Genomic DNA, 19,149 nt, shown 5'->3' with positions numbered 1-19,149 from the left:
ATAAATATATTATAAAATACCAAAAGCAACATAAACCTTTGCTAGCAGAAGTGGCCCAGTGTGGAGTATAGTCCTATGAATACAATTCTATAAAGGACAGTAACTACTAAATATAAAATTGTTTTTATTTATCACCCTTAGGGATACCACAGCTCCTGGTCCTATGCAGAGCTTTACTGAGAAGCCCTGCTGGAACACTCTGTTCTCCCAAGCTTTCCGCTGGTGCACTGCACACGTGGTTGACCATGTCAGTACTCCATTCATTATCTGGTGTATAAGGGGAAGGGTTGTGGGGGGGGTCAGGAAGTGGACAGACCTTCAGCGCTACAGGTCTGGATCTATAAAAGTTACTGTGCAGAGAATATATTTCATGTAGGGAACATTTGTCCTGATAGTCAAAGCTAAAACAACCACCCATAGAATATGGGCTCTAACCAAATGTTCAAATAAATATCTCCTGTATTTATGATGCATCTTATGCATCATTCATGTTTATTTAGGAGTGTTACTCTTGTAATGTATACAAGGTCACTCTTCGTTTCTCCAGGTGGGTTCATTTTTCAGTCCTGCGCTGACTCTGCCGCAGGTAGATATAGGATTTGTATCTAGGGCCTTTCCTATGGATATGATGCCTACATACCAGGAGGAGGTGGATGCTCTTTGCTGAAGGTAGTGATCCAGACAGGAGAATTACCTTTCCGCTGAGACCTGAAGCTATTAGCTGCTTAGAATTGAACATACTAGATATCTGGGCACAGCAGGACTTGGTAAGATGTGCAGAGAATTAGGCCCAGGGTTTAGTGGAGAGACTCGAAGTGTTTGCTGTCTTATGGAGGATGTCTCAAGTCCTCCTGAAGTTTTTCATATATTATATTGCTTTTAAATGGGGTATACATTTTCTAGGTTTTCTCATTAAGTCCAGATCATCTCATACTACAGGAAAACGGAATATGCTGAAGTTATATAATTAACTCTAAATAGGTCACTTTTGAGCTCATAAAAAAGGATGTTTAGACGAGCGGGATGAGAGCAACGGATGTAAAGGGAGTGTGGTTGGGAGTGGATGGCGAGGTGGAGCCGAGGACAGACTGAGGTGCCCCTGCATATCCAGTATCACTTTTTACTAGTACATAATGGCCCTCATTCCGAGTTGTTCGCTCGGTAATTTTCTTCGCATCGCAGCGATTTTCCGCTAATTGCGCATGCGCAATGTTCGCACTGCGACTGCGCCAAGTAAATTTGCTAAGAAGTTTGGTATTTTACTCACGGCATTACGAGGTTTTTTCTTCGTTCTGGTGATCGTAGTGTGATTGACAGGAAGTGGGTGTTTCTGGGCGGAAACTGGCCGTTTTATGGGTGTGTGTGAAAAAACGCTACCGTTTCTGGGGGAAAAGCGGGAGTGGCTGGAGAAACGGGGGAGTGTCTGGGGCGAACGCTGGGTGTGTTTGTGACGTCAAACCAGGAACGAAACTGACTGAACTGATCGCAGTGGCAGAGTAAGTATCGAGCTACTCAGAAACTGCAAAGAAATTTCTATTCGCAATTTAGAGAATCTTTCGTTTGCAATTTAGCTAAGCTAAGATTCACTCCCAGTAGGCGGCGGCTTAGCGTGTGCAATGCTGCTAAAAGCAGCTTGCGAGCGAACAACTCGGAATGACCACCAATGTGGTATATTTTATAAGCTGCTGTGAATGGCCAAATACTTTCTGTAAAACACTGCAGAATATGTGTGCCCTATATAAATAACTGGTAATAATAATATTCAATTACTGGTATTGTTTATTATACTGGAGTATAAATTAGCATTCATTCAGACCTATGCTAGGTGCAGAACAGCCGTCTGAGTACGGCCTCAAATGTGAGCAATTCAGCATCTCTATACGCAACCACTTTCAGCAACACGCCTATACTATGTTGCATCTGATTAGCCATCCATCTGTAACTGCCTAGAAATGCCCAACACATTTCTAATGTACTTGGTGCGTGCGTCTGAATCAGTATTGCATCACTGTACGAACACCATCAGGATGCATGCACAGACGAGAGAGAAAAACAAACACATTGTCCCCTACAGAAAACCATAAAACACATTGGACCCTACAGAAAAAAAGAACAAACACATGGGCTCAAAAAAAAAAAAATACATTGGCCCCCAACAGGTAAAAAACAAAAACACATTGTCCCCCGACAGGATAAGAAACACATTGTCTCCAGACAGGATGAAAAGAAACACTTTGGACCCCGGCACGATAATTAAAAACACACTGGCTCCCGACAAGAAAAAAGAAACACATTAACTCCCAACAGAAAAAATAAAACCCACACTGGAAAAATAAAACACATTGGGCCCCCAGAATGTGATTCCTTTATTTAATATCCCGTTTACACTGTTAAACACATAAGCAAAGCAGCAACCAATTGGTAAGGATATTGACAACGGTGTTCTGGATTCTTACCTAACAGCATAATAATGCAGAGCAAAATAAAAGACTCGGATAGTTAGAGTTCCAGAGCTACTCTCTGTGGCCAGTGTGTAATGCTAGTTATTCTGTCGCCGCACCAGCCCCCCCCCCTCCCCCTCCTTTTCGGAGCCCAAGCTCCATACAGTCCGCCGCTGCTGCTCCTAGCTAATGACATCTGCAAGTGTCCGCTAGCCAGAGCAGATGACACCTTCCGGTTTGCATTCCACAGTGGAACGCAGATTCCGGAAGTGCTGCAACCTACACTGGCTGATCTACATATCGACCTCGACCGGTGGGCAGTATCTGCCAGCCCAGCAAACCGTGTCAGCCACCTGTCGGAAGGAACTGCAGGTTCTTTCCCTGTGCCCCGATCCGCCACTTTTTGCTGCCTATTAAAGGGACCCGGCATATGCCAGGTCACCTAAGTGTCTGCCAACTGCTTTGCCCCCTTTCCTTCACCCTGCTCTGTCCTGCCCACATACTTACTGTGTGCCCATCAGCGTGTTCTTCCTCTACTCCTGCTAGACTAATGTCAGTCTCATCTCCCTAGCAGTGGGAGCCGTGAGAAAACCCATGCAAGCACAGGGAGACTATACAAACTCCACACAGGGCCATGGTGGAAATCGAACCCATGACCTCAGTGCTGTGAGGCAGTAATACTAACCATATGGATATGTAAAAATGATCTTCCTTGATAGAAGGCGGAAATAACCCTTTCAGGTGGTAACTCTTATGCATCACAGGATAACACAATCTCACCAAATGCAGATACTGCCACCTAATTCAGATTATAGGGCTAATTCAGTAAGGATAGCAAATTTGCTACCCTTTGTATCACATGCTGGGGGCCGCCCATCGCTGGGCAAGGCCGCCCAGCATGCTTACCAGAGCCTCCCCCCGCTGAACAAGCAGAAATTGCGAAGCATTCGCAATTTCTGCTTATTAGCAGAAACTGTGGGAGCCTCCTGCCGGCGCAGCTTAGTTGTCGCCGCAGGAGACTCGCCGCTAATTTCCTGATCGCATCGGCTGCGTGTGACGTCACGTAGCCGCCGTGATCACGCCCACGTTCGTCCGTCTCCGCCCCCCGTTCACGACACACTGCCCCCGCAACGCTCTGTCTCCTCCCTAGAAATGGGGTGTTGCCGACCCCCACCCCTTTTCTGCTGCCTGCATCTTTTCAGCAAAAATTCCGGTTGGATCGCACTCTGCGATCCAACCTGAATTAGCCCCTATACCTGCCCTTAATGACCTAAATTAAAAAAAATATTTGAAATAGTCAAAATATTATTAATGGAGTATATTTCTCATGATATTCCTGCCCTGACTTTAACAGTATGTATCTCTGTAATACATGAATGATGTACATTTGGACTATGAGCTTAATTCATGTTTGTACAAAAATGCAATTGTTATTTTCTAGGTTATGGAACTGCTAATGTTGGCAAGTGAAGTTGTCACACAGGAATGAACAGAAACGCTCACAGGAGCCATCTCAAACTCAATCACATTAGCACACATTTGAAGCCTTACACAAGAATAAGAAACATCAAGGTTAAGGGTAGCCATACGGCTATGCAGACTGAACACAGCAGTAGTGACGCAGGAGCCATGTATTTGTACGTATGAGCTAACAGCTGACATCAGGTGCACGCCCCAGAAACGGCCATGACACATCTTGCCAAGCACTTCCTGCAAACTCCTGACACCTCCAAACGGTCACTTCTTGTCTATCACTTTGCGGTATAATCCTCATTGCAAGCGAGATCGCAGTGGCACCTTGGTGCATGTCCATTGCGGCACATGCGCAGCGTGCCGAGAATCGCTCCATTGCGTGATAATCGGCCACTGTGTACAAACATGAATTAGGCCCTATAATTGTGTAGGAGGCCTACTTACTGAATTACCTTCTGATTATTACTCCTTTAGCATTTGCTGTCAGCGAGGTGGACGAGTAAACTAATAAATTATTAACATTAATTGTATTTCTCTTTCATCCACTAGGGGACACTGGAGTCCTATACAGTAGGGGTGTGAAGCCCTGAACCGGAGGTGTGGCACAATCCAAAACTAGCATTGTCTGCACAGCCGGCTCGTCCCCCTTCACATCCCTCCCTCAGTTTGAAAAATTGTGCTGGAGGCACAGCACGTGAAGCAACTGAGCTCCTGACTAAAAATCTGAAAAGAGCTGCGTCAACCTAACAAAAGGGGGACAAGGCTGCTTGATATTGGAGAGACAAAGATCCCTATTGAAGGGACCTGCATCTCTCCGCAGGAGATCCTCCAGAGTCCTCTAAATAGTGAGTACTGGTAAAGTAGCATAGGGTCTTTTAGGTATAATTCTTTATTAATTTTTTTTTTCTCTCTCTCTCCTCTCTAGGAAGCTCCCTTAGGATGGCTCTCACTCTCTCTAACTACAGTGTTTTCAGCGGCCGGCGCGCGGGAGCCAAGTGCGGCGCGTGACTCAGAGTCTTTTACCTGTGAGCAGGGGGAGACGGCTGATCGGCGCGCTACACGGAGACGAAGCGGTGCACAGGCACCGCTTCGGGAAACCGCCCCGGTGTGCGTCAGCCAGGGGAAGCGGCGCGTGCCAGCCAGCGGGAGGGAGTGGGAGCCTCAGATAGACGTACGCCGCGCGGCTAAACAAGCGCGCGGCGTTAAGAGAATAATGTATATTACAAGAGAGCAGTAGAGATTGTTTTCAATCACTGGGGGAAAACAAAGCTGTATGTCTTAGCGTTTAGTGGGGGCCATGTTTAGTTGCAGGATGGCGGTAAAATGCATGGTGTCAGTCTGTGTAAAGAAGGGACCTCCTTCCACCCCCCCCCCCCCCCTCTCTCCCTCAGTAAAGAAGGGAATTTTGTTTTTATTACACAACTACTCCCCCTGCTGCACTGTTTGGATAGTGCATATATTAATAACAGTAGAGATATTCTGCTAAACAGCTCCCTCTGCTGGTGAAAATAAATATATATGAGGGTCTCCTGAAAAGTAATCATGCTTTACAATTTATATTTTCAAGGGACTTCTATTTCAAAGATCCTGAAGAAAATACACGGAAGCAGGCGGATACCAACTCTAGCATCGTAGCTGCTATACGGTTGGGGTGTGGGGGTTGAGAGTCGGCTGGTGTTTTTATTTTCTTTTTAATTTTTTTTTTTTTTCTGTAAAAATAATTGACCTGCCCCTTCTCTATAAGAGAGGGCTGATAAAAAATTTCCAGCCGGATCCATTACCTTCGCTTCCGTCATCTCCCAGTCTCTCTTCCTAGTTTAAAGGGTGAAAGCGCTGCGTAGTAACCCGGTAGAGGGTTTTAGAAACAACATGTCTAAGGCAACCAAGACCTCAAATACCTGTTATGTCTGTACGAAATGTAACAAGAAGAACACGCGGGTTGGCAGCTCAGGGGTCTGCGACTCCTGCTTAGACAAGGACGCTCCACCTGGGAGCAGTGCTCTGGCTAAGGCATGGGAAGACAACCTTGCTAATAGAATCTCCAAGGAGATGGCAGAATCGCGCAAGCAGCAATCGGAATGGGCTGCAGGATTCTCAAAGACGATGGAGGAATTTCTCATCAGGTAAACGCCGCCCGCACACGCAGAAACGAGTGTGCACAAGGCAGTTAAAAGAACGCTTCCTATTATACCGGAATCAGAGGAGGAAGAGGTTTTTCTTCTTGATACGGAGGAAGGTGAGTTAATTGAACCTAACCTAGATGCCGATTTTCCAGAGGAGGACACGGCAATCTCTGGTCTGGACTCCTTGATTGACGTGGTAAAGGAGATCTTAAACTTTCAGGTGGAAGAAATACGGGAGCCGGAAGATTTCAATTTGTTCGAATCCCAGAAGCCGAGTTCAGCAGTGTTTCCCATACCTAAATCCCTCCAGTCTCAGATGGAGGAGGCTTGGAAACAACCTGACAAACGATTTCAATTTCCGAAACGGTTTCAGATAACTTATCCCCTACCTAGGGGTGTAATGGACAAGTGGGAGAATCCGCCGGTAGTGGATGCTTCCCTAAGAAGGTTGTCAAAGAAGACAATCTTACCAATTCCTAACGTAACTACTTTAAAGGATGCGTCAGACCGTAAGGTTGACACAGCGTTAAAGTAAATTTTCGTAGCAGCCGGTGCAGCGCAGACACCTGCAATCGTCTGTGCTTGGGTTAACAAGGCCATGGGTGCATGGTTTGGACGTATTGTACAAGCTATTGAGGAGGAAAATAGCTTAGAAGAGATTACCCAACTGGCGGAACACATTCGAGAATCTGCTTCATACTTGTGTCAGGCTTCTAAGGATATTAGCAGAATCGCATCACGCATATCTGCATCGGCCATATCGGCTAGAAGGATTTTATGGCTCAGAGAATGGCAAGGAGACTGTGACACCAAAAAGGCAGTAGAATCCATCCCCTTTGGGGGTGAAATGCTGTTCGGACCAGAGTTGGACAAGTGGATTTCGCAGGCTACAGCGAGCAAGTCCACTTTTCTGCCTACTCCTTATACGAGAACCGCTCCACAAACTAGGAGAGGTTATTCGGGACCAGCATTTACTTCATTTAGATCTCAGTCCTTTCGAGCCAGAGGAAGGGGTTTCGGTACACAAGCACGTGGGGGCAGAGGTAGAGGCCGCTCACAAGCAGCAACCAGAAAGCAGGATAAACCTGCTGACAAGACCGTGGCATGACGGCCTCCCAGCTCACCTGGGGTCCCCCTTGGTGGGCGGCCAACTGGAAGGTTTTCAGGACATCTCGGTCAGAACCTCACCAGAACTTTGGGTGAACAACTTGATCTCTCAGGGATACAAACTGGAATTTCAACAGAGGCCTCATAGTCAGTTTTTTACAACAGGATTGCCTCAGTGCCCTCAGAAAGCAAGGGCACTACGGGCAGCAATTCTCAAATTGCTACATGCAGAGGTCATTATTCCGGTTCCCGCTTCTCAGAGAGGAACGGGGTTCTATTCCAATCTTTTTGTCGTGCCAAAGCCAGACGGGACGGTCAGACCAATACTCAATTTAAAAGTTTTCAACCAGTTTTTAAGAGTCTACAAATTCAAGATGGAATCAATCCAATCAGTCATTGCAGGCTTAGAACAGGGCGAGTTCATGGTATCCATGGACATAAAGGATGCATATCTGCATATTCCAATCTGGACTCCTCACCAGGCTTACTTAAGGTTCGCACTGGTGGCGGATCACTACCAATTCCGGGCATTGCCGTTCGGCCTAGCATCAGCCCCAAGAATTTTCACAAAGATCATGGCGATCATGGTTGCAGGACTGAGACTGTTGGGGGTTACGATTATACCTTATCTGGACGATTTATTGATCAAGGCTCCATCTCAGAATCGACTGCTCAAGGATGTTCAGACATCCCATCAATTTCTAATGCAGCATGGATGGATTGTCAATTTCCAAAGGTCCAACCACATACCGACTCAACGGATTCAATTCCTCGGTCTCATCTTGGACACGGTCCTATTACGGGTGTTCCTACCAGAGAACAAGGTCCAGGACCTACAGAGATTAGTGGCTCAGGTACTGAGGACGCAAACCGTTTCTCTGCACCTCTGTGTGCAACTTCTCGGGAAGATGGTGGCGTTGTTCGAAGCTCTCCAGTACGGTAGACTTCATTCACGACCATTCCAAATGAATCTGATTGCTCAGGGAGCAGGCTCGCACTGGCTTCTCCATCGGAGAATCCGACTTCACCCGCAAGTACGGGTCTCCCTGATATGGTGGTCGTTACACAAGAACCTTGCAGCCGGCAAGAAATGCGGCATTTGGGATTGGAGGATCCTGACGACGGATGCCAGTTTCGGAGGTTGGGGAGCCGTCCTAGACGACCATCAGTTTCAAGGACGGTGGACGCTACAGGAGAGCAAACTACCCATAAATATCCTCGAACTAAGAGCAGTTTACAATGCACTTCTCTTAGCAGAAGATCTAGTCGTGAATCAACACATCAGAATTCAGTCAGACAATGTCACGACGACAGCTTATATAAACCGTCAAGGAGGAACAAAGAGCAGGATGGCGTTAAAGGAAGCCACAAAGATCTTGTTGTGGGCGGAAAGAAAAGACATAATTTTCTCGGCAGTGTTCATTCCAGGTGTGGAGAACTGGGAAGCAGATTACCTCAGTCGCCAGGACATGCATCCGGGAGAGTGGTGCCTTCACCCACGGATTTTCAACATGATTGTGAAAAGATGGGGTCTACCTCAGGTGGACCTAATGGCGTCTCGACAAAACCATCAGCTGCCCAGATATGTGTCAAGGACGCGAGATCCAGAGGCAGAAGGAGTGGACGCATTAACACTTCCTTGGTGTTACAGGAGGGTTTACATATTTCCACCATTCCCACTCATACCTAGGGTTCTGAAAAGGGTAAAACGGGAACGAGTGTGGGCCATTCTAATCGCACCAGATTGGCCCCGCAGGAGTTGGTTCTCCGATCTGCGGGGGTTACTTGCGGAAGATCCTTGGAGGTTACCTCAGAGAGAGGACCTGCTATCTCAGGGACCGTTCCTACACCCCAACCTGAACAGGCTGCGTTTGACGGCGTGGCTATTGAAACCCGGATCTTAAGAAACAGAAGGATTCCACGAACGGCCATCCCTACAATGATTGTCGCTAGAAAACCGGTCACAGCCAGGCACTACTACAGGATTTGGAGACGGTACATGGCTTGGTGTCAGGAGCGGGGATTGAATTCAACGAACTTCCATTTATCTCGACTTCTACTTTTCCTTCAGGCCGGTCTAGAGGGAGGGCTCAGACTGGGCTCTCTGAAGGTTCAGATTTCGGCTCTCTCCATTCTTTTTCAACAGCGGCTAGCATCCTTGCCAGAGATTCAAACCTTTTTACAGGGGGTTCTGAGGATTCAACCCCCTTTTCGTCCTCCCACGGCACCATGGGACTTGAATTTGGTGTTAGAATATTTGAAGTCACCGATTTTTGAGCCGTTGACAAGAACAGACCTGAAATATCTCTCTTGGAAGGTCACGTTATTGCTTGCCTTGGCTTCGGCTAGGCGGGTTTCTGAGTTGGGAGCCTTATCCTGTAAGAGTCCTTTCTTGGTTTTTCATGAGGATAGGGCGGAACTCCGTACAAGAGCAGACTTCCTTCCGAAAGTGGTTTTGGGGTTTCACGTAAACCAGCCAATAGTGGTCCGATCCTTCCAGGGTCTCACAGCTGTGGACGTGTCATTGGATGTTGTCCGAGCTTTACGGGTATACGTACAGGTTACGTCGTCTTTCAGAAAGTCGGACCATTTGTTTGTTCTTTATGATTGGCCAAAGAAGGGTTGGCCGGCATCTAAGCAGACTCTGTCTAGATGGATTAGACTTGCCATTCGGCAAGCTTATATATCCTGTGGCAAACAGGTTCCAGTTCAGACGGGTGCTCATACTACCCGATCAGTGGGTGCCTCGTGGGCGGCTGCCAGAGGTGCTTCCACTACTCAACTTTGCAGAGCGGCGACGTGGTCTTCAGCCCACACGTTCGCAAGATTTTACAAGTTTGATACTTTTGCGTCCGGAGAATCTAAGTTTGGACGTTTAGTTTTGCAGGCTACCAACAGCACTCCCTCCCTGGGGGAAAACTTTGGGACGTCCCCTACTGTATAGGACTCCAGTGTCCCCTAGTGGATGAAAGAGAAAAGAGGATTTTGGTACTTACCGATAAATCCATTTCTCTGAATCCTCTAGGGGACACTGGACGCCCGCCTCGGTGCTGTCAACCTGCTGTGTTCAAAGTTCTTGTTTTAAACAGTTCGTGCAAACGGCGTTAGTTGTTCGGTTAAGAGTTCTTGGCCGCTGTTTGATATGTTGTACGGTTCGGTTCCTCGCCATGGGCTATAGTGTCATGTCCTAGTCTTTCAGTCACATTTTTCAAACTGAGGGAGGAGTGATGTGAAGGGGGATTAGCCGGCTGTGCAGACAATGCTAGTTTTGGATTGTGCCACACCTCCGGTTCAGGGCTTCACACCCCTACTGTATATGACTCCAGTGTCCCCTAGAGGATTCAGAGAAATGGATTTATCGGTAAGTACCAAAATCCTCTTTTACTTATCTTTACGGCGACTAGTTCCCATTTCTGTTACTCTATACTTGTACATGTGATTTGTTGTTAAGATATATATATTTGATATTTCTCATAGCTCAGGGAAAGTCAGAAGGCACCTAGGTGAAGGAGGTGTGACTTTATATGCCTTACGTCAAACCAAAATATCTGCTTCCCTGATCAAGGAAACAAAATTACCTGTAATAATTTATTGGTATAACTCTAATTCTCTTGAATAAATACTTGCAAGCATATGTTTTGTAGGAGTTAGAGTACTCTGTAATATATCCATAATAATGCCAGGTAGAGCAATTTCTTGTGTTCTCAGGGGCATTTCTCCGGCAGGGTCCACAGGTTATCCACAGGATAACATTGGGATATGATGCGGCAGCGGTTTTGCAGTAATCGGTCAAAGCTTTCGGCCTCCCAACATGCAACGGGCCCGTCCATATGTCCATTGTTTGGTGCGGCAGGAGCCGGACCATGGTCAAGAGGGCTGCTGGTTTTTTTGCAGCCATAAGCTTTTTTTATTTTATTTTTATAGTCTTACTATTTCTTTGAGCGATCTTTCTAAAAAGCGTCTTATACGTACCTTAGAAAGAGTCGCTCCAACAACTCCCGCGACAACGCTTACCCACGAGTACACTGCTGTTTCGGCGGGCGTCTGTGTTGGATATACTAGCAAGTCCAGGAGACGTTACCAGGCTGTGGCCAGAGCACGGGGAGAAGGTAAGGCATCGGTTCCGCTTAGAGGGGGAACACGGACACAGCTACACTGTTTTGGGAGGAGACTACCAAACAGTCGCTGATGCGGCTGCCCCCTAGGGTGCACCAGCGCTAGGCCCTAGGGATCATAGGCACCAGGGGTAGTATGAGGCTGCGATCCCTAGGGTTGATGTCAGCAGTGGGGAGTCAAAGGGTTTGTACCAGCCCGTCTTGAGTGGAAACGAAGGCCAGGGCTTTGTAAGAGGCATTACAGAAGTTGCTTCAGTCAGGAGTGATAATTCCAGTTCCTCCTGTGCAATGAGAACAAGGGGGCAGATGTATTAACCTGGAGAAGGCATAAGGAAGTGATAAACCAGTGATATGTGCAAGGTGATAAACAAACCAGCCAATCAGATTCTAACTGTTAATTTACATATTGGAGCTGATTGGCTGGTGCCTTTTTCACCTTGCACATATCACTGGTTTATCACTTCCTTATGCCTTCTCCGGGTTAATACATCTGCCCCAAGGTTTTTATTGCAACCTGTTTTTAGTCCAGAAGCCAAATGGGTCGTTCCGGCCCATACTCAATTTCAAAACGCTGAACAAGTACATTTCAGTGCGTCGGTTTTCATATGGAGACTTTACGTTCCATTATTTTGGCCATGGAGCCGGAGGATTTTATGGTATACCTGGATATCCAGGATGCTTGCCTACATGTTCATATAGCACAGTCTCATCAGCGCTCTCTCAGGTTTGTTATCCTCCAGCATCATTTTCAGTTTCAGACCCTACCATTTGAACTGACCACAGCTCCCAGTGTATTCAGCAAAATTATGGTGGTGATGGCATCTTATCTCCATTAGCAGGGGATATGGATTTTTCCATACCTTGACGATTTATTAATCCTGGCACAGTCTCAGGAATGGCTTCAGTGTCATCTGCAACAGAAAAAGACCCAAGAAAAGGTTTGGAACGCGTTGGTGGGGGTGCAGCAGCGGTGACACAGGTTCTACATTTGCCAGGTGGAGACAGAGGTCCAGGGAGCGGGTCCGGAATGCTGACTGGTGATATAACATTCCTCTTACTTCAAGAGATTGACTTTTGCAAGCCTTTTCTCTGCTTCTGGTAATTGATTGAATTCTATCATCACCTTAGCTGTCCCCAATGACTTGAGTGTTACTGCTTTGAGGAGGATTGTGGATTTTAATGTTTTAACTGCTGAATTTCAATTGCCATCTGGTAATTGCTTTGGTCATACCATCTGGATTCCAAAAGGGATCATGTGTTGTTTTTAGTTAAGTGTGTGTGTGTCATTAAAAAAACTTATTATACAGGTTGAGTATCCCATATCCAAATATTCCGAAATACGGAATATTCCGAAATACGGACTTTTTTGAGTGAGAGTGAGATAGTGAAACCTTTGTTTTTTGATGGCTCAATGTACACAAACTTTGTTTAATACACAAAGTTCTTAAAACTATTGTATTAAATGACCTTCAGGCTGTGTGTATAAGGTGTATATGAAACATAAATTAATTGTGTGAATGTACACACACTTTGTTCAATGCACAAAGTTACAAAAAATATTGGCTAAAATTACCTTCAGGCTGTGTGTATAAGGTGTATATGTAACAAAAATGCATTCTGTGCTTAGATTTAGGTCCTATCACCATGATATCTCATTATGGTATGCAATTATTCCAAAATACGGAAAAATCCGATATCCAAAATACCTCTGGTCCCAAGCATTTTGGATAAGGGATACTCAACCTGTACTATGTGTTTTTCTCTATCTTTTACATTTCATGCTGAATGTGGCGGAGATCTTATCTGAGTAACTGAATGATGATCAGTACAAGGAGGGAGAAAGATGAGTTTGTGACCATACATCGCCTTGATACACGGAGTGAAGGAATGTATACACTCTTTGATTATTAGAGTTAGCGCCGATGTGAAAATACTTACCAATTGTTCATACATATCTATACTTTAGGAGTTGTGGAGGAATCCTCCTATTAGTAATTTCTTATTTGGCTGCTATCATTTTCGCACATTAGGGACCCACCACCTTTCATACACATGCAACAGACAATGGTGGTCATTCCGAGTTGTTCGCTCGGTATTTTTCTTCGCATCGCAGCGATTTTCCGCTAACTGCGCATGCGCAATGTTCTCACTGCGCCAAGTAAATTTGCTATGCAGTTAGGTATTTTACTCACGGCATTACGAGGTTTTTTCTTCGTTCTGGTGATCGGAGTGTGATTGACAGGAAGTGGGTGTTTCTGGGCGGAAACAGGCCGTTTTATGGGAGTGTGTGAAAAAACGCTACAGTTTCTGGGAAAAACACGGGAGTGGCTGGAGAAACGGAGGAGTGTCTGGGCGAACGCTGGGTGTGTTTATGACGTCAAACCAGGAACGACAAGCACTGAACTGATCGCAGATGCAGAGTAAGTTTGAAGCTACTCAGAAACTGCTAAGAAGTGTCTATTCGCAATTTTGCTAATCTTTCGTTCGCAATTTTGATAAGCTAAGATTCACTCCCAGTAGGCGGCGGCTTAGCGTGTGCAAAGCTGCTAAAAGCAGCTTGCGAGCGAACAACTCGGAATGACCAAATATCCTGTTTACAGAGACACGGTTGGCTCATAAATTGGGCAAAGTGGTCTTTGGTTCAGTCATAACGGATGACTCACTTGGGGGCTGTGTTAGAATTGGGTATTCAGAGAGTAATTTACCTCTGAACAAAATATCCAAAAGTCATTTAAGGATGGAGTATACTCAGTTCCACTCGATACATATGCAACGTCTGATCTTTTCCAAGTGGAATGGTTTTTATCAGACAATAAAAGCGCAGATTATTGTCTTTCCTCTGGAAGTTAGGAGGTCATTAGCCTGGTGCCTACAGACATCCTATCTGAACAAAGGGAGACTGCTTTGGATATCAGATTGGGAAACTCGGACAATGGATGCCAGCCTTCAGGGCTGGGGAGCAGTGTCAGGAAGGAGTTGGTTCCAGGAGCAGAGGACCAAGGAAGAAAGTTGCCTGCCAACAAATATATTGGAACTTCGGGATATATATATATATATATATATATATATATATATAAAATTTATTCAGGCAAAGAACATCCTTCAGGGTAAACCAGTTTGAATCTGCTCGGACATTGCAATGGCAGCAGCGTACCTAAACTATAGTGAGGAACTCGCAGCCAAAACACAGTGAAGAAGTTAAGTCACACGTTAAGGTGGGCAGAACTTCATTATCCAATCTTGTCTGCAGTATTCATTCCGGGAGTCCTAAACTGGGAAGCGGATTTTCTCAGTAGACACGCCATTCATGCACAAATAGACTTTATACTCCAAAGTCTTTCAAACTCTGGTAGACAATGGGGGTTACCGGAGATAGATCTCATGGCGTCCCGTCAGAACAACAAAGTTTCCGAATACGGGTCAAGAACAAAGGATCACAGAGTGACCTTTGTGGATGACCTATCAATGAAGTGGAACTTTCGTCTGGCTCATGTTTTTCCACCAATCGCCCTGTAAACCAGGGTGATGCGAAAGGTAAGACAAGGTAAAGGTGCCGTGATACTAATAGCTCCTGCTTGGTCCAGATAGCAGTATTACACAGATCTGCAGAGGATTCTCCATTCCTACTCCCTCAACATTCAGATTTACTGGTTCAGGGTCCTTGCTATTACAATCACTTTGATCAACTGTCTTTGACGACATGGCTCTTGAAACTTCAATCCTGAAAGCAAGAGGATCTCACTACATGTAATTTAAAAAAAATGCTCAGAGTAAGGAAGCCTTCCTTAACTCGCATTATCACCGAATATGGCAAACCTATATTCAATGGTGCAGTGACTGGAAATTTGACCTTAGGTTAAATTTTTTTTAGAGTCTTAGCATTTCTTTAGGCAGGAATGGACTAAGGTCTGCGGATGGCTCCTTGAGAGTACAAGTGTCAGACACGGGCTATGTGGCTTCGGATGACTATTTCAGAAGCATATTCTCAAGCTGATCTCCCTGTTCCGGCTAATGTCTCTGCTCACTCTACTCGTAAGTAGGTCCACAACAGATATGTAAGGCAGCCACATGGTTTTCCGTTAACACAATCATTAGACATTATGCCTTTGATACATTTGCCTCTCAGGATGCTGAATTCGGGCGAAGGATTGTCCTGTCCAATCAGGAGCGTCCCCGCCACTAAATTGCTTTGGGACTTCCCAATGTTATCCTGTGGATAACCTGTGGACCCTGCCAGAGAAATATTCGTTATGGTAAGAACTTACCAATGATGACGTTATTTCTCATAAACCACAGGATCCACAGGGATACCACCCTGACGCACGTGATTTGAGGATATCTTCACTCACTAACCTCTTCCTTCTTGTACGGAAGGGTGTGCATGTGTGTTCTTGCCTAATTAGGGCTCTCTATGATGCTCCTGCCTTGAGCTTTGGAAAAACAACTGATTTGCCTGAGCCAGGAGGTGGGGATATATGGATGGGCCAGTTGCATGCTGGGAGGCTGAAAGCTTTGACCGATTGGTGCAAATCCACTGTCGCGTCATCATATCCCAATGTTATCCCGTAGATCCTGTGGACTTAGGAGAAATAACGTTATCAACAGTAAGTTCTTACCATAACGAATATTTCTCTTTCATCCACTAGGGGACACTGGAACAGCTTATACAGTAGGGGTGTGAAGCTTGCAACCGGAGGTGTGGCACAATCTAAAAATTAAACATTGTCTGCACAGCCGGCTCCTCCCCTTCACGCCCCTCATCCCTCCGTTTGAAAAATTGTGCCTAGGAGGTACAAGTACAATCGGAGCTCCTGCTCCATTTCAAAGATACTTTAAACAAGACTGAGTCAACCTAATTAAAAGGGGGACAAAAATGTCTTAAGACTAGAGAGACAATGATTCCTAATAAAAGGGATCTGCATCTCTCCACAGGAGATCCGGAGCAGCAGAGCAGACAAAAGTAGAGTGACTACTGGTTGTTCAAAGGGGCCCTAGTTTTAGAGGAGAGAGTTATTAACTAGATCCACAGCTAGTGTAGCAATGCAGAGCCAGTGTGGCTCAGTGCACTAATACCAATTTAAGGCAGAGACCCTGAGTTCGTGTCCCACTCTGAACTATTTTAAGCTCTGAGGTGCTATGATTATTTCTCCCGGCTCCCAGAGACGCGGCAGCAGCGTTAAGACCGAGAGCAGTGCAAGCAGCGCATCCCCTGCTCGACCCCCCCTCCCACAGCTCACCGTGCGCTCAGCACAGCGCCGGAGATCCAGCCTCCCACTAATCATTTATTTACAGCCGTTTCCGCAGACAGTGGAGCGCTGTGACACACTCACGGCAAACTCCGCGCTCAGTACAGGAGGCCGGGGGAGAGTATTAACTATACGCCGGGGGGGGGGGTGACTCACAGGGCATGGCGGCCACAGAGCACAGGAGGCGTCTCACCGCGGGACGAGGTCAGGCGGCCACAGGGGCGCCAGTGTTTAAAAAAAAAAAAAAAAAAACGGGGAGCAGGTTGGCAAGTACCAGATATCTAGTACTTGGGCTCTAATCAGGCGCAGATAATGATATTTTAGAAGCGCTAAAACATTAGGGGAGTTTAATTATGCTTATGGAATTTTAAATGGCGGCCATTTTTAATGAAATAAAAGGTGCCGAACTGAGATATGATCAGAACACGCCCCTCTTAGTGGGGACATGAAATCTGGCCAGAAAATAGAGGGAGGGACCTTAATTAAAATAGATGAGTTTGCTCCCTCTACTGATAAGACATTTGGCCAGTTTAAAGTAGGGATGAGCGGGTTCGGTTCCTCGGAATCCGAACCCGCCCGAACTTCAGTTTTTTTTACACGGGGCCGAGCGACTCGGATCTTCCCGCCTTGCTCGGTTAACCCGAGCGCGCCCGAACGTCATCATCCCGCTGTCGGATTCTCGCGAGGCTCGGATTCTATCGCGAGACTCGGATTCTATATAAGGAGCCGCGCGTCGCCGCCATTTTCACACGTGCATTGAGATTCATAGGGAGAGGACGTGGCTGGCGTCCTCTCCGTTTATAGAGAAGAGAGTGAGACAGTAGAGAGAGACGCAGTAGTAATTTTGGGGAGCATTAGGAGGAGTACTAGTAGTTACTTGCTGAAGTGATAGATAGTGTGACTGTATTATCTGACTTGTGGGGGAGACACTGACAGTGGGGAGCAGTTAGAGTCTGAGAGCAGGACTCAGGAGTACATATAACGTACAGTGCACACTTTTGCTGCCAGAGTGCCACACTGACCACCAGTATAATATATATTGTGATTGTCTGCTTAGGAGTACTACTTGCAAGTTGCTGATAGTGTGACCAGTGACCTGACCACCAGTTTAATAATCACCACCAGTGAGTTTAATATATATATATATATATATATATATATATATATATATAATTGTATATAATATATATATAATATTGTATACCACCTACCCGTGGTTTTTTTTTTTCTTTCTTTCTTCTTTATACATACTACTATAGTAGCTTACTGTAGCAGTCTGCGGTGCTGCTGAGCTGACAGTGTCCAGCAGGTCCGTCATCAGTCATTACATAATAAATATATCTACCTGTCCGGCTGCAGTACTAGTGATATTATATATATATATATATATTGATTTCATCTCATTATCATCCAGTCTATATAGCAGCAGACACAGTACGGTAGTCCACGGCTGTAGCTACCTCTGTGTCGGCAGTCGCTCGTCCATCCATAATTGTATACCACCTACCCGTGTTTTTTTTTTTTCTTTCTTCTTTATACATACTACTATAGTAGCTTACTGTAGCAGTCTGCGGTGCTGCTGAGCTGACAGTGTCCAGCAGGTCCGTCATCAGTCATTACATAATAAATATATCTACCTGTCCGGCTGCAGTACTAGTGATATTATATATATATATATTGATTTCATCTCATTATCATCCAGTCTATATTAGCAGCAGACACAGTACGGTAGTCCACGGCTGTAGCTACCTCTGTGTCGGCAGTCGCTCGTCCATCCATAATTGTATACCACCTACCCGTGGTTTTTTTTTTTTCTTTCTTCTTTATACATACTACTATAGTAGCTTACTGTAGCAGTCTGCGGTGCTGCTGAGCTGACAGTGTCCAGCAGGTCCGTCATCAGTCATTACATAATAAATATATCTACCTGTCCGGCTGCAGTACTAGTGATATTATATATATATATATATATATATATATATTGATTTCATCTCATTATCATCCAGTCTATATTAGCAGCAGACACAGTACGGTAGTCCACGGCTGTAGCTACCTCTGTGTCGGCAGTCGCTCGTCCATCCATAATTGTATACCACCTACCCGTGGTTTTTTTTTTCTTTCTTCTTTATACATACTACTATAGTAGCTTACTGTAGCAGTCTGCGGTGCTGCTGAGCTGACAGTGTCCAGCAGGTCCGTCATCAGTCATTACATAATAAATATATCTACCTGTCCGGCTGCAGTACTAGTGATATTATATATATATATATTGATTTCATCTCATTATCATCCAGTCTATATTAGCAGCAGACACAGTACGGTAGTCCACGGCTGTAGCTACCTCTGTGTCGGCAGTCGCTCGTCCATCCATAATGTTATACCACCTACCCGTGGTTTTTTTTTTTCTTTCTTCTTTATACATACTACTATAGTAGCTTACTGTAGCAGTCTGCGGTGCTGCTGAGCTGACAGTGTCCAGCAGGTCCGTCATCAGTCATTACATAATAAATATATCTACCTGTCCGGCTGCAGTACTAGTGATATTATATATATATATATTGATTTCATCTCATTATCATCCAGTCTATATTAGCAGCAGACACAGTACGGTAGTCCACCGCTGTAGCTACCTCTGTGTCGGCAG

The 19,149-nt window shown here is 45.6% G+C and overlaps 1 protein-coding gene across 1 annotated transcript in view; it reads left to right on the top strand.

Moving 5' to 3' along the window:
- Positions 1-19,149, top strand: part of SETDB2 (SET domain bifurcated histone lysine methyltransferase 2) — a 104,541-nt gene that overhangs the window by 72,027 nt on the left and 13,365 nt on the right. The gene's annotated exons all lie outside the window — the stretch shown is intronic.

This window comes from Pseudophryne corroboree, chromosome 2 (genome assembly GCF_028390025.1).
Source record: "Pseudophryne corroboree isolate aPseCor3 chromosome 2, aPseCor3.hap2, whole genome shotgun sequence".
NCBI lineage: Eukaryota > Metazoa > Chordata > Amphibia > Anura > Myobatrachidae > Pseudophryne > Pseudophryne corroboree.
This window is presented reverse-complemented; position numbering and strand designations above follow the sequence as displayed.